Source organism: Carassius carassius, chromosome 8 (genome assembly GCF_963082965.1).
Source record: "Carassius carassius chromosome 8, fCarCar2.1, whole genome shotgun sequence".
Classification (NCBI taxonomy): domain Eukaryota; kingdom Metazoa; phylum Chordata; class Actinopteri; order Cypriniformes; family Cyprinidae; genus Carassius; species Carassius carassius.
The window spans coordinates 20,175,676-20,200,639 of record NC_081762.1 but is presented as its reverse complement, the minus strand read 5'-3'; the positions used below and the strand labels follow the sequence as shown (position 1 = coordinate 20,200,639).

General features: G+C 36.4%; 1 protein-coding gene across 1 annotated transcript in view; it reads left to right on the top strand.

Annotated features, from left to right (window-relative positions):
• LOC132145490 (ataxin-1-like) overlaps positions 1-24,964 on the top strand; it is a 104,148-nt gene that overhangs the window by 63,282 nt on the left and 15,902 nt on the right. The window contains exon 3 of the mRNA XM_059556572.1: positions 15,962-16,062. The gene's annotated coding sequence lies outside the window, so the exon portion shown is untranslated. The remainder of the gene's footprint in view (positions 1-15,961; positions 16,063-24,964) is intronic.

Sequence of the window (24,964 nt, the reverse complement as noted above, 5' to 3'; positions counted from 1 at the left end):
GCGCCACAGCGAAGCCTGCAGAAGATGCACGTTTGTGTGTGTGTGTGCAAGCTAGCTTGTTTGATGTCTGTGAGAATGTCAGACCTTTGCAAGAGTGTCTTGTGTGATTTGTGCATCTTGTGTGCGGGCGTTCTCATGCTTGTGTAAGAGGCAGCGGATTTGATTGATTGAGAACTAAAAGCCCCACTGAGGGGCACAGACAGCCGTGAGGAGAGCGTTAGCTGTGTGTGCGTGAAATGTGTGGGACTTAATGTAGATGCATTATCACAAGCGCTGGTCCATTAATAATGACATATGTAATTTGCTGCCTCTCTAGTGCCCTTCTTCCTTGTGCCCAAAATGGGATAAAAAGCCATTGATTGGTGTGTTGTGTAGAAAGCTGTTTGTCAAACTGTGGATAGCCCTAATCTGCCACAAATAGGAGGACAGCACTGGCAAAGCTAACCGATTATGTCGGCCCCCGCTCCCCACACACATGTACGTACTGCCTATTTACAGCCGTTTAACTGGTGATCCCACTGGGTTTTAGTGTGTGCAGTGGAGACGTGTCAGATGACCGTAAATCAAAACAATGTGAACAGTCCTTGCTTTTGTATTAATAAAGCCTGAAACCATGCACATTTTTAGCAGAATTCTTAAGAGGTGTTGTCCTGTGATTTGAACTGTAAAAATTACTATTAGAAAATAATAAATAAATATGTTAATACTTTTTAAATGTACTATTTTATAGTATTCATACAATTGAAATATTATACCATTTATACAATTATTGTGTTTATTAAAATATTATCATTATATCAAAAATATTCTAGACAAAATTTGCTTACATGTATAAACTTCCAATCTGAATTAGATTTTTGATTTCAGATTTTGAAAGTTCTGGTCGTATGAACCTTAAACTTTGCTATGTGATTCACATATTTTTTCCAAACAAAACTTCCATGTTGAGATCCGGAGAAAGCCTTTCAAATAATATGCGTGCAAGGTATTTTTTAGGTCTAGTTGAGAAATGTAGTTGTACACCATCCCCAACATGTAGGACAGGAACCGTTTCTCCTTTCAGTTATTTTGCTGTGCAGACATGTTGACAAGCAATGAAAGACAGCAACAGACAGTCACAGCACTCATTCAGACAGTGAGAACGGATGGAGAAATGACAGAACAACAGACAAACCACATCTGGAGTCTTTTCACGCTGTAGATAACGACAAAGCTATAAATATGACATTTGCTATATTGTGTGATGTTACACGTTCAAGGCATCTGACTTGCTATTTTGGCTTTTTAAATTGTAAAAATATAGTAGAAAAAACTATTTAGAAACAAAAAATAAACTAAATTAGAGGTATAATGTTAGCATCAATATCAGCAATACTGTTTTTAATAGATCGAAAAGGAAATAAGTGGTATCACGCTTGCCTTATCCCAGCATTTTGCTTCTCAAGTAAACTGATTGTGTTTAAAGGCTTCTGAGATACATTTCATTTCATTTTCACTGATTCAGAATAGGTTTTTCAGCTTGCAGTGTGTAGGAAAATCCTTTCATTTCATCTGCATCTGCTTGTGTGAGTGAACACACACACACACACACCACTAGCAAGCATCTGTTCTTGTGTGTGTATGTACCTATGTTGGGGATAAAGTGCATGAAAGGGCAAAGGTGCGGTTGACTCAGCCTTTTAGACTTAAGTTTATGAAGCCGTTCGGTTTCTCCTGCTTACTTCTCGGTCTGGCAGAAATGCTAAGCGTGCTAAATGCAAAGGGCCATTGATGGCTGTAAAACCAGCTGGGCTCCTAGTCAAGGTTGATTGGACTGCAAATAGCATTGAGCGGAAGGATCGGCCCACGACATGTCTGTGGCTATCACCACTAATGACCTCTGCATTGTGCCTGAATTAAAGCCTGTGACAGTGACTACTCAGTGTGGATAAATATGAAAAAGTGTGGTTGTTATGCACTTGCTAAGGTTTACTCAGTGATTGTTTCAGTATATTACTCTAGGTGTTGCCACTGTCAAAATCTCTGTTCTTCATGAACGTCGAATTTCAAAACAGCAGCTCGACGAACAAGCGCAGAGAGAAGTGTATGGGAGGACTTTCCGTGTTGCTCCTTACCGAGTGTATCTGTTGATACAGTGCTTGGCTGCAGCTTTGCATGGCTTTATTTGATCGCCTGCCTGTGTCCTGCAACATAACGACTCTCTCAAAAACGCATTTACCCGATACGTGTAAAAGGGGTACAGATCCGGCCTCATTTACTTAAACATAGCCACTGATATTCATGCAGATTCTGCATGCCGACGTAATTCTCTCACACGCGTACACACATGCTGGCTTTCACACACTTGTGTAGTGAGTGTAAGTAATCCCCCCTGCTGTTAGAGGCAGTGACTCATCATAAACACTCATGTGGCTGGCCTCGCTGGAGTACACACCTTCTTGCTCAACCGCACACACATACACACTGTAGTAACGAGAAATGAAAGCACAGCCTTCTGACTAACAAGCACACACATGCTCTACTACATGCTCTCTTGTAGAGATTATAGTTAACGATAGTTAACAAAAGTGCAAAATGCTGCCATAGACAATATAATATGCATGGTCTCTAAGAGCAAAAATACTTTCTGTTGCAGCATAGGGTACATGCTATACAAATGCATTCTTTATTTATTTTAATGTAGTTTTTACAGTATATAGTTTCAGTTTTTTTTTTATATATAATTTATTGATAATTTTATTTGACATAAATTCACTATATAATGCATTTTTTATTTTAATTATTGTTTTATTTAATTTTATTTTACAGTAATTTTTGTATGGATTACGGAGATCATTTTATTTGTATTTAGTTTTATTGTAGTATTAGTTTGTATAAAATGTTGTATTTTATTTTCTAAACATTGATAGAGACTTATTTATTATGCTTTATTGTAGATTTTTGGTTGTTTTAGTTTGAATTGAATTGAGTTTTGTATTTTCCTTTCTAAACATAGGTAAAGACTACATATAAAAAATTTATTTCAGTTTAATTTAGCTATTTAATTTAATTTATTTATTTTATTTAAATGTGCAGACGGCATAGTTATTTTTATTTTATGCATGAGTACAATTTTTATTGTATTATTTTGTATATAATTTAATAATTGTGAATTTTATGTTTTAAACATGGGTAAAGATAACCCAATTTTTATATATATATATATAAATACAACTTTTAACATAAATATATGCATAGACTACATTAATTGGTTTATTTTATCATATTTTATTTTATTTTGGTTGAAAATCATATTTATTTAATTATTTTTTAACTCATGTTGCCAAGGGCTGCATGTGAGTAAGGACCACTACTGTCATAGTGACACGCAAACATGTTTGCTCACATGCATGCATAGACACACACATAACTAAAGCCAGCGGAATGGTTACCCACAGCAGGAAAACCACACAGCATATGTAAATGAGATGTGAGGGAAGTGTGAGTGCACGGCTCCCATGCAAATGTAATGGAGACCTAAAAGAGAGAGGTTATAAATAGACTAGCAACGTGCAGTTGCCTCAATGAACACCACGTCGCTCTTAAAGTGACACACACACTACACATTCTCATGCAAACATGCACACTTCAAGGCACTCGAAAGGGCGATTTGGAGTTCACACAAGCGAATCCTTAAAAAGCGACATGAAAGAGCCAATCGCTAATCAGTAAAGTCAGTGTGTCACCGCAGCTGCCGTTAGAAGTGTCCCAGTTGCTATAGAAAGAGTCAGCGTTCGTAGACATGCGCTTAGGATTGCGCATGCGCACTGGCTGATCTAGCCTAAAAAAAAGCTTTTTAATGGTATTTGAGCAAAAAAAATAACATTTATGACACCATTTTTGTCAGATTTCTTTGTTGATTTCAAATTTGAAATGTAAACGTAAGCTTAGTGAACAGTTTCGGAGAATTTGATGTTTCGCCATTCAAAGAGATAGGAGTTGCACTTGCATGCCCGAGAGGTGTTTCAAAGATGTCTTCCGAGTGACAGGACTTGTCTTAAAAGGACTTTGATGTAACACAAGGATCTGTGACATCTGTGTGTAGTTTGTTCATAATAGACACACACTCTTATTCTCCTGTATTACAGGAAGCCATTTGAAGAAGAGGAGGAGAATTTTTGGGAAAAGAAAGGCATGAGATGTTATTATGGGAATTCCTCAAATAATGGATGAGAGTTTGCCAAGCATGCAGTATAATGTAAGCGTTACACACCCGCTAGTCTGTTCCCCTCACAGGCTGAGAGACGCCCTTAACACTGCCTGTAAAGATGTCATATTTAAACATCACTATCTAATGTTGCTTTGCTAAACCTGTATTCTTCTGCACCGGGGTTCCTTCTTATTTGCGTGTGCCTTCTCCTTTTTTTCTTGCGTTTACACTCAATTCATGACCTGGAGGTGTTTAATCAAGTTTTGTGCTGTTTGCCATATTGTAGTGATCTCAAGAAACCACCCACCTTCCACCCGCTTCAAAACATTTGCATACAAACTCCATTTGCTGTTGCAGAGACTGCAGAACTTCATGTTAAAACATGTTTAATCCAGTCGTGAAGGTTTTTATCCAGATGGCTACACAGGGTGGCCTGGGGTAGACCTAAACTTGCCCAACTGTCCAGCTCACTTTGAGGGTTCTATGGCCAGTCTTATATCACAAAGATGGAGCATTTGAGCGGCATGATTTTGTCTGGAATCACCCCCTGTACGCTTATATAGTGCACCATTAGAGGAAATTATCAAATGTGCTCATTCAATCCCATGATGCGCTTCAATAATGAGTGTACAACTGATGTACGCTTAACTGCTGCATGTTTTAATTCTCAGTGAGCTATATTAATATAGTATGTAGTAATGTTGCATTTTATCAATACATTTACACAGTTTTATGCAGCTCAGAGATTTCATGAATGCATTTACAATTGCATAAATAATGTGGAGATCAATGTTTTAAATGTGAAATACATTGAATATACAAATATAAAAGGTTGGGGGAAAAATGTAATTAGACTTTAAAGATGAAATTAAAACCACCAGTAGATGGCGGCAAATCACTGTCGTGATCCATTCACTTAATTGATTCATTCAAAGTGGCTGATTCATTTAGAAACAAAGCAAGTGACTGACTTCATAAACTGGTCACTGAATCATTGACCCACCAGATTTATTTAAAAAATGTTGAATCATTTAGGAACAAAACTTTGTTGATTGAAGAGACCAACATTCCTGCTGTTGACTTTGGAAATATTTTCGTTGGTGGAACAGACGATATTGACGATATTGACAATACTGTCTAAAATGTACATCACTTAATATTAACTTATTTTTAGCCTATTCTCTTTTAGCCTATTTAGGCTGTTTATACCAGGCGTTGGACTGTCAAAACTGGGCTGTCTGACCAGACAGATGGCCACCCTAGGAGTAATGTAGGGAATAGTGAACGAGCCTTGATTTCTATTGTAGTGACTATGAAACATCAGGAGACACTCCCCTTGAACACTGACTACAGATGAAAGTGATTCTCAGTGTAATACTTGTGTAAATAAATATTCTCACTGATACTAGAACTGCTCTTGTCTCCCCCTCAAAACACTTGAAATACAGCGCCATCTGGCGTCTAAAAACAGCCCTGCATTATCATTCTCCTTGTTTGATCTTGCTCAGACAGTATGTATGTGTATAGAAATAAACGCAGTCAGTTATCTATACAATATGATTCCTTTGAATTTAATATCCTCTATGTAATCTGACTGTATTGCGTTTCTGAATTCTGCAGAGTCCTTATATACTATCAATTATGTATGAATGAGTTTTTTTATGTCAGCACAAAGCTGGTTTGGTCTTCTTTCAGGCTTGTCTCACAGAAGGGGGCCTGAAGGAGCGGCGGTCCCATACGTGCTTTGGAGGAGTCATCAGGGCTTTGAACGTTTGAAGATCTGCAGAAATAGACTCTCCCATCCCTATCCCATGTTCTTGTCTCTCACTCGCTTCTCCCTTTTTTGCTGTTGTATCTATTCATCTGCCTTTGTATCTCTGCGGCTTTGATTCTTTTTCATAGACATTATGTTTTTTTCTGTCTATGAGCTTATGTGAGGCTCAATTGCAGGGGTTAGACTGGAGGTGCTGTAAAGTGAAAACCTACGCATACAAAGTGTGTAGGTGCTTGATTACTTTGCTTGTCCTCTCTAACTGCGGATAGATAGACCGGAGCAAATTGTGCTTTTATGTATTATTTTCATATTCTGTGTGAAGCTGACTACATGTATGGTTAACGGTAAATAGCAAAGTCACAAAGCTCTGTTTGTTTGAACCATCTCATCAAATGCCAAACATTTCTGTAAATGCTGTGGTCAGAAAGAGCATGTTAAGAATGACGCAGCGTCTGCACATGAAGGAATTTTCCAGAGTTTGATATATAAATCAAACTAAAGATGAATAAAAAAAAAACAACAACACTGGCCACTGGATTTTTGCTCTGTTTTCTTCTATATTGACATATTTACAGCTGTTACTAGTAATTCTGTCGTGGAAAATAGCTTTCCAAAGTTTTGTTTTCAGGTGATGGTAAACAAATCCTTTACAGAAAAATGACCAGAGTGCCAAATGAAAAAACACACATGTTGACATGATGGGATGACATTGTCAGTCAGATTGTGAGAGAAAAGCAGCTCCTGTGATGCCCTCAGCACTGAGTGAGAGAGTGACAGAGAGACAGACAGACAATGAGAGAAGTTCAAATGAATGAGGTCAGCCTGGGGTACGACACGGTAACCTGAGAGAAGTACCTGCCCCTCACACTATCCATTACTGCTGCATTTGTCCCAGCTGAGCACAGCAGGAGAAACACAGGAAGCACAAAGCTATCTCTCCATCAGTTCCTCACAATGACCCAAAGACGGCCCTGAATGAACCTGTCACGGATTGAGTTTTACTACTTTGAGTGTGACCAGGAGCTTTGAGTGGTTTTTTAGGCAGTTGTAAATGAGTGTGTGTGTCTGTGCATGAGTGTAGAAGAGATATCCACTTCCCTTCTTCTTCCTGTACCTCTCCAGTAGTTTCACACAAAGGGAACGTATTGAATGGTGATTGTAGGTTGAGTGACAGGCTTTGTGATTGTTAATGACACGACTGCTCTTGTCATGATTTATTTGTGACTATATCTACAGCTGAGGTATCAATGTTCAACTGCCCTGGCAAAATTGTCAGCTTTTTTTTAGTAGCACTGCATGCTGAGTCCATTAACAAATGACTAATTATTAATCAAAACAGTGATTGTTTGAAAATGAACTAGATTTGTATGTTTTGTGGTAAAGTAGCATGATAGAGCAAATCTTATGATATATGATATGCGGTTAACAAGAAAGAATGAGCAATACACCAATTAAGTTTAAATTTTTATCATAGATTTATGCTTTAATATAAATCATAATTTTAATTTAATTTTAATTTTCATTAGTCAAGATTTAATTCATATTTTTGAAAGAAGTAATAGTATCTTACATGTATCTTGCATTTATTTGTTCAAATATAACAGTAAACCAGTAATATTGTGAAATCTAATTGCAATTTAAAAGAACTGTTTGTTATTTTAAGGTTTTAAAAATTGTGATTTATTCTTGCCATGGCAAAGGTTAGCAAACTTTTGAATGGTAGTGAAAGTGTAAACATTTCATCTGTGATATAAAATGTTAAGGATGTTTATGTTTACATCTCAAAAATGAATCTAAATATAAATCCTGATCTTGACATTTAGAGAAAATATTAACTGTCAAATTGCACCTTGCTTTCCGTGAGAGTGTTTTTATATTGTTTGTTTCTAATATGATAATGGCATTATTCTAAGTTTTTCATTTTTTTCTTTATTATAATATTAATTGTAGTGAAAAGCCATTAAGCATTTTCTATTTGGGGCATTTAAATGTGGCAAAATTTAGTAGGTTTTCTTTTCTTTTTTTTTTACATTCAGCATCTCAAAATATGTTTTCTAAAGAGCTGTAAGGCACATTATTAAATAATATTACAGTGTATAATCCAAAGCCATGTTCCATTAATAGTATACAGAGACATCCGTCCTCCAGTATGAGTCACTGGTTTTCTGTGCTTGTTTCATGTATAAATATTGCTTTTTCCCTGGCTGAATAAGCTAGTCCTGTCTCATTATGTTAAATGGTGGAATGAATAGACTGTAATATTGCTGTGGAAACAGGGAGCATCCCTCAGCACTGAGACTGTGTGAAGTCATTTCTCATCATTACAAAAGCAGCCACACACTGCACGGCTGCTTGCAATTTGTGGGATATATATATATATATATATATATGTGTGTGTGTGTGTGTGTGTGTGTGTGTGTGTGTATTTGTGAAGTGGATTCTCATTGGATGGCTCCAGCTATCTGGCATTAGCTGAGATGAACTCATTGCTGCTTCTCTATTGATTGGTGAAATAACAGAGCTGCTGTAGTAATGATGTCATCACCTGCCTCTCAGCGCTGACCTTGAATGAAGCGAGCGTCTGAGCATGATCACTATGCTGCTCTCTCTGTGTGTGTGTGCACTGGATTCCGTAGGTTGAAAGAAGGAGGGTTTTCAACCTGCTGTCCTCTAATGCAAGCACACACACACACACACACACCTGCTGCTGAATTCCTTTGAGGCACTCCATCTTGTTTCCTCTCTGTCCGGTGAGAAAAGAGAGATGGTGTATGCCATGCCATTTCCATCTGTAGAAGAAAAGCAACATGATTACTTTGTGTGCAAAGCATATGGTGCACCTTATGACAGCGATATGAGGCATTGATGCATCATGTTTTAATGTAAATGGCTTGATTTGACATAAAAATGCCTTTATATTATCTAATAGGTCTGATTAGGTCTGTTCACTTCATTTCAGAATGAAATAATTTATCCTCTGTCATCGTTTATTCTCCCTCATGGTATTTTAAACCCATTTGAATTTATTTTTTTTAGTGGAACAGAGGAATTTTCAAACTTCAAAAAGATGCAAAACATTAATCAGGAATGTAGTCTGTTAATTTTATAAGTTGAAAAACTCATCTCTTTCGAAACTACTTGGCTTCATCGTTAAAAAAAAACTTTCTCTTTATTTATTCCCTCTTTTCTAGCTTGTACTTATTTGAACAATGTCTAAAATGTGGTATTACAAGCACTTGCTGTGTCTGTTTGCCTCTTTAAGAAGAATCACTTTATGTATCCCCCAATTGTAAGTCAATTTGGATAAAAGCATCTGCAAAATGACTAAATGTAAATGTATAAGTGAATAAGAAGTTAAATTGAGTTAAATCTGTTTAAACATTTGCATTACTTGCATCAGTTTTATAAGTCATACAATCTTTCCAATCTGCTCATACTGTGAGTCATATGTTGTGACTCAGTTATATCTGAGAAAAAAAATGTAATAAAACTCAAGTTTTTACTTTGTTTATTTAACATGGTCAGTATTTCACCAAAATGTGAAATATGACATTTTCTCAATACACCCACTATTGGTATCTGTGGAAAAAGCTCAGGGTCAAGGTCAACTGTATTATCCCTGAAAGGCAGTTTGTTTCACAGCCAGCAGTAAACCATATGCGAACAACAAACAAGCAGCACAACACACAAACAAAAGCAATAACTTCCATTAATAATATACATAAAACTATTTGTAATTAAAAAAAAAATGGCAGCTGCTATGAAATAATTTTTAAATCTATTGGTCCTACATAACGGCAAATAATATCTGCGAGTAGAAAGGAGCAATTTAAAAACATTCTGCAAGGGATGGCTGGGATCATTCATAATGAACTCAGCCTTCTTCAAAGTCCTAGCCTTATACAAGTATTTCAAATCACTTAAAGTGGTGCAAACAATCTTACCACACACTTTAACAATACTCTGCAATCTGTTTCTGTTTTTAACATTAAGTGACCCATACCAACACACACATGAGAAAGTAATGACAGATTCAGTACAACAAGAGTGAAACATCTTCATGAAAGTACAGTCCACTTTAAAACTGCAAAGCTTCCGCAGGTAGAACATGCACTGGTGGGCTTTCTTACACACAGCATCCACATGAGCCTCAAAGGTCAACTTTTCATCCATTACTGTACCAAGGTATTTCAGTTGATGTACAGCCTCAACAACATGATCATTAATGACCACAAGAGAGATGACTGTAGGATTCTTCCTAAAATCTATAATCCTCTCTTTAGTTTTAAGTACATAGAAAGGACAATTTACACCAATCGATAAAATCTGTCAGTACAGGACCATGATCAAGATCCTCACTATTTAAAAGGGAAAGTGAATTCTGTTCCCTGCTCACACAGATGTGGCTCAGTCAGGTGCGTCAGTTTGTAGGAAGGTAGGGAGGGATTTTAAAGCCCTCTGCAAAGGGGCCGTTCACCCCTTAACTTTCCTTGATCCTCTTGATGTGTCATCCCCCATTATCCTCTCTGTTCCTCACTCTCTCTCTCTTCCTATGTTCTGTCTCTTTCCCTGCTAACCGAGCTCCACTACAAGGATGGTATTGGCTTACTGCTTGTCTATTATCTGCTCATGGGAACCTTACAGACCGCACTGTGTTGTGTAACACACATACACTACTCTACTCTAAAATTTACTTTGTGGAGCAGACTTGCACGAGATTACAAACTTGTTTTAGGAACCATAAACAGATAGCAGGAACAGTGATCTTGTTCGTATGTGCTTTGCCTGAGTATGTTGCATTGCTGGCAATATTAGATATCTAAGATATGTCTGAATTAATCATTGTCCTTCAGTTTTATTTGAAATTTCCCATGTGACGATAAGGGGATACGATCAGGGCTTTAGAGACTGAGGGCGATGCAGCATTATATAATAAGAGCTGATCTTTTATATGATGAATTCTGATGAAGTTCATTTTGAACTTCTTTAAACTGTAGATATAAATAATAACATTTTCTGGAGTGCAAAATTCACAGACACAGTGCTAGGGTGTTGTAGGTGGTAGTTTTTAAGGTGTTATGATCTGTTAGTTCATGGTGATGTGGTTGTTAGGGTGTTCTGAATGGCTGCCAGGGTGATGCTGTGCAGTGGCTGAGGTGCTCTGATGGGTTTATTAATTTGGTTGATAGGTTGTTTTGTGTAGTTACTTGGATGCGGCTAAGTGATTGCTATCATATACCAGTAGACACAATTAACCGGTAGAAATTTGTCAACTGTTGAACTATCGTATCTATTGCGGTTACACGCTCACTACGTGCTACGTGCTACGTGGTCACAAAAACTTATCTTTTGTATGTTTTTTAGCATTGCAGTTTAAAAACAAGTGATTTTAAGCCATTGAAGTGCAATCAGAAGTGAAAGAGAACTTGTTTCGCTATATACAAGTGCTGTCAGAGAGACTAGTTATTTTTATAGGCCTTGTACAGTTAAATACACACTTGTATGTGCCAAAATGCCCTTCTTTGCATGCATCCTTGTAAGCAGAGTAATTTAGGTCTTAAGAGAAAGCAAACAGCTGACAAAGAAAACATGTAAAAGTGTGTTGGATCTGGTGTAGCTCTTAAAGTGACAGCAGTCTAATATTCCTGCTGTCTGTCATTCATGTTAATCAAACAACAAAAGAGAAAATCTCTCACTGCTCTTGAATAAATCACTCTTGTAACTTTAATAAAAAAGGAATATATATTCTTATGAATTTCTATAGTATCAAAAATGTTGATGTCGTAAAGACTTTATTTAAAGCATATATATCGTTACTGTTAAAATTACACATATCATGAAGATTTTGGTCATATCACCCGTCCCTAGTGGACAAGGTGAAAATCTGATTACTTTTCTTCAACAAATTCAACAGATTCTGACAATGATCTGGTGACTAATAACCGAGACCGCAACTTCATTTAATTTCTGCTGGTGAAAAAAAATGGAATTGAAAAATTTAGTTTCCACTTAGTGTCACTTCCTATATCTATATCTTGTCTCTTTTTTAGGTTTGGATATAAATGTTTAGAGACCCAGATGTACTTTGAGCCTCTCAGTAGTGTATGAAACATTGTTGGCCTAAGGTGCTAAGATATTTCACAGAGATTTGAAATAACTTCTGTAGAAAAATTATAAGAAAATTCTCATTCCAATGTCTGTCCATCTGTCAGGCAGTATCTCACCTCTGTATAAAGTATGTAATTTCTTAGAAATATGGTACAATCCACAATGGTACTGTAGAAATGACTTTTTCAACCAAGTCAAAAAAGTCAATGTTTGGCTGGAGCTGCAACATACATATTCTTGTTCTTAAAAGCATTTTTCTCATTCTACCCATGTCACCTTAAACACTAACCTCCTGGCAGTCTTGTTTACCCAAAACCAACTCCTAGAGCTAGAGCTGATAGTAACTTTTAGGAAAGTGTCATTCAGGGAAATGCTTAAATGATGCTAGCAGTGTAAGCTGTGTCTCATAATATTAGTATAGAATTACCCTATTGCTGTTTATGACTTGTGGCTACGGCCACAAACATGTGACACATGAAAGGGGAAAAAGGCATTAAAGTGACAGTAATAGCATTTGAAGGTGTCTTTTTTGCATACTAAAAGACCTGAATAGATCTGATATAACTATGCAGCCACAGGTTCGCACGACAGAGCCTATTTACACTAAGTGAAGATAGCATATTTTCTTAGCAATAGATGCTATTTACACTAATTGAAAATAGCAGTATTTTTTAGAGATACTGTATGCTATTTACACTAAGTGCAAATAGCTAGATTCCTTTTATACTGTTATCCCCTTATATTCTGCTAATTACTTATTGCAAATAGTAGCAATTATCTGCATCTCAGTATTGTAATAAATTATAAAACAGTATGCAATAATAACTAATTGATTTTATTACAAATAAATATATTGATTTAATTCAAACTATTAAATGGATGTCACGTAATTGGGACAAAGGCCCTAGACCTACCCTAACCCTACCTAATATTTATTTTCAACGATTTGATTATTTTCTGAATTTTTTTTATTTTATTTTTTATACTTTTCTGATGTGGTTTGAAATTTGAAAAGGAAGAAAAAAAGTTTGCAATAATGCAGATTCAAACCGAGGGTCAATCGCATCAAAAGGAATATGACACACACTTTATCATCTAAGCCACTGAATCTGACGACTGTCTTTTGTAATGTTGACTGGCGCAATCACACATCTGTGGGTGAAGCTGGTGTCTCTGCCAACAAGGCAACCTATTTGCACTTAGTCTAAATAGACATGTAACATTTGAAATTATTATAGTAACCTGCTGGGAGTCAGTAATTTTATCAATACTTGTCTTATTATTTAGGGACAGCATTGTAAAAGCAAACTGTTGTTGTAACATGCATGTTACCATGCTGCTGTAGGCTATTAATGTGTGAAAATATGAATTTACCAACAACAATCGCCATCTTCATCCTAATTTGAAAGGCTTTGATAATGTGTCTGGGAAAATAAAAGATGTTACGAAAGTACACTAAAAATATGTGTAAATTTGTGCTAATTTTAATTTTGTGGGGGGCACATTTTATTAATAGTTCCTATTGCATGCCAGTGGCAAACTGTGCACAGTGAACTACGTATACATTATAGTACATTGCTGCATACTATATACTGAACATAGTATGTTTGAGTAGTTTAGTTGATTTATAAAGCATATTTAAAAACAACAGATGTTGAAACCAACCAAGTAGAAGGAGCGGATAAAATATAGAGAGGAAGACTATTCCAGAACCTAGGAGCAGCCACCGAGAAATCTTATCACCTTTAGCTTTAAAACAAGAACGAGGAGCTGAGAGAAAAATTAACTAGAAGATCGAAGGGGAGCAATATTTGGAGTGAGAATATCACAAATGAACTGTGGTGCAAGCCCATGCAAAGCCTTAAAAACAAAAAGCATAATTGTAAAAACAATACGGAACTTAACCCGTAACGAGTGAAGAGAGGTGAGCACAGGTGTTATATGCCTACATTTTTAGTTTTGGTCAGTAATCTGGCTGGCACATTTTGAAACGTCTGCAAGCAAAAGAATAAGAAAAAAGTTGTGTCTCTGTATAATTCTGACCTAGCGGAAGCATATATAATGCAAAAAGAAGAGGACCCAAAATGAAACCCTGTGGAACACCATAAGAGATTTGAGTATTATTATAGTGTGGTATTCTGAACATGCCAAACATTTTTCTTTTTAAATTAATGCACACCGATGAATCATCTACAGTAAGACCACATGCATGTATTTGCATGTAGATGCATGTATTTCAGAGCTTCTCAAGCACATAGGAATCTAGAAGACAGTGCAAAGTGGCATGTATTGATACCAGACGATGGTCTTTATGTCTACATAATGTTGTATTGACTGTCTATAAAACTTATGTCTTGGTTTTCTCCACTGTGGCGTTTAGATTTCTCACTCATTCTCTCCCTCGTTCACATGTTCACACATCCCACTATCTGTCCTCGGTCTCAGACTCCTGTAGCACTAATGGCTGTTGTCACAAGTTTTACTGCACCCACCCGCTGCAACCATCTGTCTGGTCTCTCTCTCTCTCTCTCTCTCTCTCTCTCACTCGGTCTATCTCTCTCATCAATGATGTTTTATCAGCACGTCTGCCAAAATACAATGTTGCCAAAGCAGGACAGAGAATAATTAATCTGCAGAACTGGACGATATGGCATTTAATACAATATATATGAACAAATATATAAATCTATAATTCTTTAATTCTTTTGTGTTTTTTATTTTTAATGAATATTTTTTTAGAGAAAGTCTTAATTTTGAAATGCATGTATTTTATAAAATCTAAATGTGTCATGTATTAATAAACTATATTTAAATAAATATATTATTTATTTATTTATGTATTTAAATATTTTTATTTCTTTTTCAAATTTTACATTACATTATTCATTTTACATTAAGTAGTAATAGTGATATGTGGCAAAAAATGTGAAGACAAATACAAATGCATACATCTGCTAAAAGTAATTTCATTCAGCATTCAGGTTTAAAGGGTCATATACAGTAGATGATCTCAGTCCATCTTTAAAAAAAAAAAACAACATCAACTCAAGACCCCTACTTCCTTTTCCATTCATTAGATCACAATCCAGCACCTTCTTGATATTTGTGATTGCTAAAAAAGGCTGAAGTGAACCTGAAATCAGCATTTTTATACAGGGTTTCCAGTTCTGAAAGATTAGTTGACTAGTCAACTTTTAAAAATATTTTTGCACATCCCTAGATGCAAAACAAATGCTACATAAGCAGAGGGCATGTCACTCGGAAATAGATTGCTGCCATCTAATCCTCTGAAGGCAACAGTTTATTTCTCATGTAATGCCCCAGAGATAAATGATACACGGCTTCCTTGCTGCAATCTGCAATCTGTACTGCGGAGTCCCACTCCTGAATACTGATCTAAGATCTGCGCTTCTGGGAGTTGAGGGATGTGATGTCATTCCCGCTTTATACCTCATGGAATACCGCAGGTGGTTACTGAAAGAAACCAAACAAAGTCTAGCAGCAGCTACTGTGCGTCCTGCGCACTCGTGAGCTCAACGCTGATCTGAGAGCAGCTCTAATAAAGACCATCTTTATTTAAAGAGCACACTCACTGTACACCAACACCTCCGCCTTTGTGTTGTCTTGTTACTCGGTTTCCATAGCGGTCTGTTCTGTGTTGTGAGTGTCTGAAGGGAGTGGAGCTGCAAGATGACAGAGTTGCAGTAGTATGAGTGTGACTACTAGAGTAAATGCACCTGAAGGCATCTGTATGTGGATCATGTTCGCTCAGCGCTTAGCTCACGGGCTCGGGACAGGATGGGAATTCAAGGGTAGGAAGGTGTCCTGTTTGTGACTGCACAGGCTGCTGGCTCTGGGTTATTGAGTAATATATGTGTGTGTGTCCACAGGCTGTGCTGGAAGCCTGCGCTGAGACTACAAGTCGCCTTGGGATTGTAACGACTTCAATGGGCCATAACACTTGCTGAAACACTGGAGGCGACTGAATGAGGTATGACAGCAGGTCTTGGACACACACACAGACACACACACACACACACACACACACACACACGTATGCCTTTTGATAGCAGTGACCTTTAATTCTACATTTTACTACTCATGTCGAGGCATTATCTGGAGCGCAATTGTAAAAATAACTCTTGCTTAAGCTGTGTCCTACTCACCCGTCAAATCAGGCCCTGATTGGTGGAGCAATAATACAGGTCTGCCTAGCAACAGGGCTGTTTACCAAACAACACAGCTGGGGCCGAAAGCTACGCTCTCACGTAAAACACCTCCAGGAAAAAGCTAGCTAGCGAAAGCCGCTTGGGACAACACTGCTTTAATGATTCATGCTTGAAGCACGGTCGGTTATGGAATGATATTGCAGACTTTATTCAAAAGGCATTGCTAATTGTATATGTGGACGCATAAAATGTGACATAATCCAAACGCAAATGCAAATCGCGCATTACCGTTTTCATTTTCGATTAAGTGAACGCACAGTGTCTGCCAAATTTAAAATGGAAATGCAAAGTCCGTTTGCAATTGTGTTTCCCATATCTTACGAGCTGTGAGCCTGTCATATTTAAATAGCAATATTAATTACCACATTTGCCTTTTCACTCTCTCTGCACTGTGCATGTAAACTGCCAAAACTCAAATGGAATCGCAATACCTTTTGCATTTGAATTTCCAACGTCTACACGGAAACCTGTCAATCAAGTGACAGGGGTGGGGCCATTTTATCGGGCGTGTTTGCATTGGGAAGTGACGATCATACTAAAATGTACCATGTTTTTACTAGGGTAAATATGAGTTAACGATAGTGTTTATAATTAAGCCACAGTAGCCACAAATGTACAGTTGTCTGAGACGTTATGAAATGTTCTTTAACATCATGAACCATAAAATGTAGTCAGTGTTCTGCTATTGTTTATTTTCATAATAGGTAAACACAGGCCACAAGTTAACACGGTCACATTTCCTTGATTCAGCAGCTGCACGATGTAAAGCCGAGAGTCCTGTCTTGAATCTAGACATCTGGTGCCGATTCAGTGTAGCTTGGTAGCTCAGTGGTTAGTGACTGTTATCTCTTACGGCATACTGTCTTTTAGCGCGTGTTCGAAACCCGGGCCAACACAGACGTTCTTTATTTTTTTTGTTTATCCTACTAACTTCAGCCGCTGATTTCGGACTTGCATCCTCAGTAGTTCAGACTTTGTGCATTCGACTCGGGAGTGTGATGTCTGCGAGGACGCAGGTCCGGTAATTCTGCAAACAGCAGCGTACTTGATAACATGTCAGCTCGCCTTGACTACTGCAATTTTCCTCACTGTATGATTGCCAGTTTGGCGGCTGAAGTTAGTAGGATAAACAAAAAAAATAAAGAACGTCTTTGTTGACCCGGGTTTCGAACACGCGCTAAAAGACAATATGCCATGAGAGATGACAGTCACTAACCACTGAGCTACCAAGCTACACTGAATCAGCACCAGATGTCTAGATCCAAGACAGGACTCTTTACATCGTGCAGCTGCTGAATCAAGGAAATGTGACAGTGTTAACTTGTGGCCTGTGTTTACCTATTATGAAAATAAACAATAGCAGAACACTGACTACATTTTATGGTTCATGATGTTAAAGAACATTTCATAACGTCTCAGACAACTGTACATTTGTGGCTACTGTGGCTTAATTATAAACACTATCGTTAACTCATATTTACCCTAGTAAAAACATGGTACATTTTAGTACGATCGTCACTTCCCAATGCAAACACGCCCAATAAAATGGCCCCACCCCTGTCACTTGATTGACAGGTTTCCGTGTAGACGTTGGAAATTCAAATGCAAAAGGTATTGCAATTCCATTTGAGTTTTGGCAGTTTACATGCACAGTGCAGAGAGAGTGAAAAGGCAAATGTGGTAATTAATATTGCTATTTAAATATGACAGGCTCATAGCTCCTAAGATATGGGAAACACAATTGCAAACGGACTTTGCATTTCCATTTTAAATTTGGCAGACACTGTGCGTTTACTTAATCGAAAATGAAAACGGTAATGCGCGATTTGCATTTGCGTTTGGATTATGTCACATTTTATGCGTCCACAAATTGAAAACGCAATTGCAAATACAATTTGCAATTCCTTTTGAATAAAGTCCGTAATATCATTCCATAGTTGGTTGCAGGCGTACTGTAACATGCAGGTTTACTGTAGCATGCTCAGACTCTGTCGTGTCCACGTGTAACGGGTTCATAGAAGACGGTTAACCGTCTCATTAGCAAGTAATACACGTGTTCTTGAGAGATATGTGTGTATGTGAACAGGCTCATGTTCTCGAGAGTGTATACAGTCTACTCTAATTTAAGTGCATTACATTAAGTGTGTTTATTTGCATGAAATTCTTCTTTTTGTTGTTGTTGTTTTTCTGTTGTTTTTGTGTTGTTAAAGTGCCCCCTACTGGTGTGACATAAATTGTGGTGCAAAGATTTATGCTCACAGGATTTGAAGTATCATTTTGAAATAGTAGTGCTGTTGTTTATATGTATATCTCTCGATAGACAGACAGACATACAGATAGACAGATAGACAGATAGATAGATTGCTGGTAGATACTGAAACTGACCCAAGTGCAATTACCAAAATGTATCAGCAACAGATGCAGTTATAATCTCAAACTGGCCAAATATGAGGCGATTAATTAGCCTAGCCAATATATTGTAGCATGACTGAAAAGTTCATAAATGAGAGACAAATCATCACACGGGCAGCTGTAGCTCGCGGGCAGGCCTGTGAAAGTCTTAATATGAGCTCATTTTGAGCGTAATTAATAGAGACAAATCAAAATTAGTACTTCATGAGCTGAGGCTCTCTTTTCTGTCTGTTTTTCTCTCTGTCTCACTCACTCTGTTTGTCATCTCAGATCCCAATGGCTCCTCTAACCAGTCATGGGCATTTAGAGTAAAAGCTGTCCTCCTGTTAAAGGTCACTGGACTCTTAGTGAGCATGGTGAAGGATAGCAATTCATCACACTCATGGTGCTGTGCTTCCTTATGCGTTCTGAATGTCCTAATCTTCTGTTCAGTGTTCATATGGCAAAGGTGGGGTTCGGCGATGTGTTTTTCCTGTTGGTTAGTTCTCAAAACCCTCTAAAAAAAAAAAAAAAAAAAAAAAAGCCCAAATGACAAATTGAAGTCGTGAGTGCATTGGAAAGCATCAAAGTCCATTTAGATAGTGTTTGTTATGTCATTATAAAAATATGGAGGATCTGCAAGATCAAAGCATGGTGTGCTTATGAAAATATTAAAGGGATAGTCGATGCTGTTATGATTTAGTGACCCTTATAGGTACTGTATTTTTTCTCTTTGGACCGCATTGACATTCATTGTGAAATCATCATTTTTCAAAATTTCTTCTTTTATGTTCCACTGAAGAAAGTCAGTAATGAAATAATTCAGTAAAATGTCACTTTAAGCTAGACGGCTGTGTTCTTCATATCCATACTCTCTTAAAAATAAAGGTTCCAAATGTGACCCTTGACCACAAAACCAGTCATAAGGGTCAGTTTTTTAAATAATTAATTTAAATTATTGATGAATAAATAATCTCCCCATTGATGTATGGTTTGATAGAATAGGACAATATTTAGCTGAGCTACATGTATATGAATATCTGGAATCTGAGTGTGCAAAACAAATCAAAATATTAAGAAAACTAAGTTCTTAGCAATGCATATTACTAATAAAAAGTGTGTTTTGATATATTTACAGTAGGACATTTACTAAATTCCTTCATGGAACATGATCTTTACTTAATATCCTTATGATTTTGGCATATAAGAAAAATCAATAATTTTGAGCCATACAATGTATTTTTTGGCTATTGCTACAAATATACCCCAGTGACTTATGAATGCTTTTGTGGTCAAGGTTCACAAATGAGGTTCCATATGCCACAGAAGAGCAATTTTTGGTTCTCCAAAGATTCTTTCAGCAAACAGTTCTTTAAAAAAAAAATAGTGTAAAGAACACTGCTATTTCATTATAAAGAACCCTTTGTCCATTGTAAATGTTCCATATGTTAAAGATTCTTCATGGAACCATCACTGCCAATAAAGAACATTTATGAAGAGTAAAATTCAAGTCATTTTTTGTCAGGAGTGTCTTGTGTTAGCCTAGTGTTTGTGTGTGTGTGAGACTTTGGTGAGTGTGCGAGGACAGCGGTGCTATTCTTGGCGGTTGGGGGAAGTCTTGGCTCCCGGGCGCATGGGAAAAGTGTTCTTGGCAGGAGTAGCAGTGGCATTCCATTGTGCCTGAGTCCCTCTCCCCTCAGCACTTTAAACCGTGTCCTTTCACACCGTGATCTCAGCGGAGTGCTTTCTAGAAAGAGGGAGAATAAATAAATTACTAGCATAAACACAGAAGCACCTTGGAATCCAACCGTCCACATAGATGCACCCGTTCACACCTGCTCGCACACGTTTCTCCTCTTCATTTCTAACATTCACTCACAGACTTGTATCATACTTCCATTTTCCATCTTCGTCTTTTGAACAGTTTTGAATGGCAGCTTCAGAATAACACAAACCACATTCACTGCTGTCATAAACATGTCTCTCGGCACACTGGCCCTCATTCGCTGGAGCCGCTTGGAAGTCAAAGGTTCTGGAACATTGAAAGAAGGTCAGAGCAATAAACATTCAGTTCTCCGACATGCTGTGATGTTGCTCTCCCAGAAATTAATTTGAAACTTATTCGACCTTTGACCAAGGGGTGGGAATCAGCAGGGATCTGGCAATGAAATTAAGGAATACTGCATCCGACTGACTGACACAATATGACGGTATTCACTTGTTTTATACCATAGCATATTCTTCTTGGTCTTAATAGGAACTGTTTTTGGCTTAAGGGTGTTGTCGTATTTTATTTCTGATATTAAATTAGGGATACATAATAGATCATCAATTACCTTATCAGTTGTGAGGTAATTTTACAATTAGATTGACTGTCATCTAACTTAAAGTAAATTGTAAATCTTTAAAAACACAAATTTATTGCAATGAATGTAAATAAAAATAAACGTAATCAAAAAAAGACCACCTGTTTTCATAAGTTACATTGTAATTTTGTGAGGCCTAAAGTCCCTTTTAAAGTTATTGTTTGTAGTTTTGAGTGTTGCTTTTTTATTTATTCATTTAATCAGTCTTTACCAGTTCAAGGAGCTGTACTATCTGAGGATATTATGAATATGACTGCTGAGTAAACTAACTTGAGCCTTACTTTAAACTTTGATTCTCATCAATACACTAACGCTTGCTCTAATAATGCATTCAATCTTCATACACAAATATTGACAAGTTTACTCTTTATCCAAACAACCTCTTACATGGAATGGCTTTTGAGGACTTAGGAGCACGAGTGTTTGCTTTTGCTTTTCTAATCACCGAAGTGGTATATTTAAGCTGTGTCTGAAACCAAACAACTGTTTTCTTATTCTCAGGTGGCAGAGGTCTAATGTCTGACACACTGGGTCAAAAGGTCAGACTGTTACTGCTGAAAATCTAGACATCCGTTGCAAACAGTGTGAATTTAGTACTTGTATTCACAAATTGTTTAACATTCCATCACACTAGACATAAATACTGATGTTATCTTCAAACTCTTTAGTTACATGTTACCAGCCCGGATGATTTCTGACTGCAGCACGTTCTTGGAAACCAATTATATGTTATATTATACCTCCAAACAAGCTCCGGCAGGCCAGGGATTTGGTGGCGTGTGTGAAAGGCAACCCGCTGACCCTGTGCTGGTGTGCATGAGCTTCGAGGTCAGAGGTAGGGAGCTCAATGCCGAAGACGCATTAGTCATATCTAGTGTCGTTTTACATGAATTACATGATGAACACAAATGACTCTTTCAACATGCAGGTTGATAGAGGTTATTTTTAAAATCTCGTCCTTTGAAAGCAGGGTCAAGGAGAAGGAGAGCCAAGCAATCAGTGTGAAGTAATATTCTGAGAAGTGTTGCTGCTATAAGCTTCCATTCCTCCTCGATCCTGATGTATTGAGTAGATGTGTTGACATTTTCTGGAGTCTTGTCCCTCCTGATTACTCACAGTAATTAATCATCAATATCCTGCTTTGCAACCCACACAGAGCATGTTTAAGCAACAGCAAAGGGCAAAATACACCGTAAAATGACTTTGGTGGTGCTTACAGAAAACCTTGAACGTATTTTATGAACTCTGAGAATAAAAGCTTGTGTTTATTTGCTCCACTCATATATAAAGTCAAAGCACTGTCAGGGGTTGTTTATTGCGGCCGCATTTATTTCTATAGTGTCTTTCTCATTTGCATCATGTAGCGTGATTCTCATGTGGGGAGCTGGCCTGTCACACTCATTTCTCACACTCTATTTATCATCTTGGCGTTATCTAAATGTTTAATTTGTCTTAAATGAATGATCACAGCACTGCTTAAGAGAGCGCTAGCAGGATGGGAGAGATCTCACAGAGAGATAACAGCACAACATGCTGCGATTTAGACCTGAAAAGAGATGTGTCAATTTAATTTAATTTAATTTAATTTAATTTAATTTAATTTAATTTAATTTAATTTAATTTAATTTAATTTAATTTAATTTAATTTAATTTAATTTAATTTTAGTATTAAGATAAAAATATACAGTGGTACAAAAAGAAAACTACAAATGAAATTGCATAAAAATTCCAGATGTATATGTTAGTCATACCTCAGTGCTTTATTTTATTTTATTTTATTTTATTTTATTTTTTTTTTTTTAGTATTCAAATGAAAATATACCTTGGTACAAAACATATCAACAAATTAAATAGCAAAATACCGGCAACACTTTACAGTAAAGTTAACATTAGTTTTTATTTTTTTATTTCTTTTATTAATCTAGGTTCATGTTATTTATTTAAACATGCTGTTGTTCAATGTTAATTTATCTTTGTTCATGGTATATTATCTAATGTTAATTGATACAGTTTGAATCATTAGATTTAATTAGTAGGCTATATGTAGAAACAAACATTAATCAAGGTTTAAAAAATGATGTAAAAGTATTGTTCACTGTAAAAATATTACAAAAATGTCTAACTACTTTAAGTGACATTTAATTTAAAGAAAAATACCTTAAGCACTAGCAGAATGTTCCACAAATTTATTTATTTATTTATTTTTTGTTAAAATAATAACACCTTAATCTTTAATTGCCCGTTAGGTTTTTATTTTCTTCCCAAATGCTAAATAGCATCAAACACCAACACAGCATTTTCCTGAAAGCCTGTTTGTCGCTATGCACTGAGAAATTTTCCTGAAAAAGAAGTTCGGTCCGTACAATGACAAAAGGTCAAATTTGATTTACAGTAACCATTTAATCATTTCAGTGCTGTAGAATGTAGCTAATAATAGTCTATGAAATGATCACATATATTTTGACACAGTCTATGATATACCTTTTATTTACTAAAAGCAGAAAAATACATAAAATATATATATTTTAGTTATACATAAAAGAAATGACTCAAAAGTGTTGTTTTAGCCTCATTTCTTTTCATATGCAATCTGTGCTGTGTGGGCAGACGTGAGTATTGTTGTGGATCACAGAAGTGTCCTCAAAGCAACCCTTCAGTCTGTCTTAGTTTGGATGGCACTGCTGAGCCACGGCAGAACTAAACAAGGCCACACCAAACACAATTGCACACCGTCCCATTTTGCCTCAATTCAAAGAGCCTCCATCCTGAGTCCTGCAGGCCTGCTCTCTCAGGAACATAAAGACTCCTCGGCGTGGTTCACATTGTGTGAATAGCTTTGAACAGGGCCTCATGCTGTGCTTTGGTGCATATTGTGTGTGTGTTTGTAGGAGGTCCACTTTTACGTTCCACCTTGTAGGTTTCGGTGTGATGCAGCTGTAAGTTTGTATGCAGGGGGCGGTCTTCACAGCAGTACAGTCGTGATAATGGGCTGGAGCTCTGAGGTTTGTGTTGCTGTACGGCTGAGTGTTACATGCTTTAGATTTATGGTGGTCTTTTGTGCTAAAGGATGGTGGAAAGATGTCCACTGAAGCAGCCAGGAGTGTGTACATTTCCAGCCTATGGACACGTACTGTTTTTAATTGTTTTGTTAAATACTATTTATTATTTTTATTATAAACTTTATATGCTGTTTCCAACAGTCTGAGACCACTAGTCTGTATTTTTATTATTTAGTTCTTTTAGAATTTGCATTACTAATTTCGTGCATTTAAACACATTTCACAATGTTAAATAAATATTTTATTTGATTAATTTCATAAATGAATAGGAGTTTATATGCTGCTTGTAATATTCCACTCATAAAACCTAACCTTTATCTCTTTTAAAATGTTATTTTAAGTATTCGAAAGATTCTAATTACTCTACAATTTGTCAGTTAAATTGTATACAAAAATATATATATATATGTTTTATGATTTATTCCTAACTTTTTATGCTGCTCATAATTCCTAAAGAACATAATACACCTAATAATAACCATGAATTTTGTTATGTTATTTTTTAGCATTCAGAAAGTTATTTAAAAAGTACCATAGCTAACAATTTATCAATAAAAAAAGAAATAAATAATAATGAAAAATGTCATTTACTGAATAGTTTTAATTTAATTTAATTTATGATTTTTTAATAATTATTTTTTTATAAATATAAAATTGTTCAGGGTACACATTTTTATATATTATTATGTACTACTGTATATAATATTTAATTTTATATATATATATATATATAGAGAGAGAGAGAGAGAGAGTACTTAATAATAATATATCAAATATATAAAATATTATAAAATATATATATTACGTACTTCAGAATTCTTCATATTAATGGGAGATTACTTTCTTCA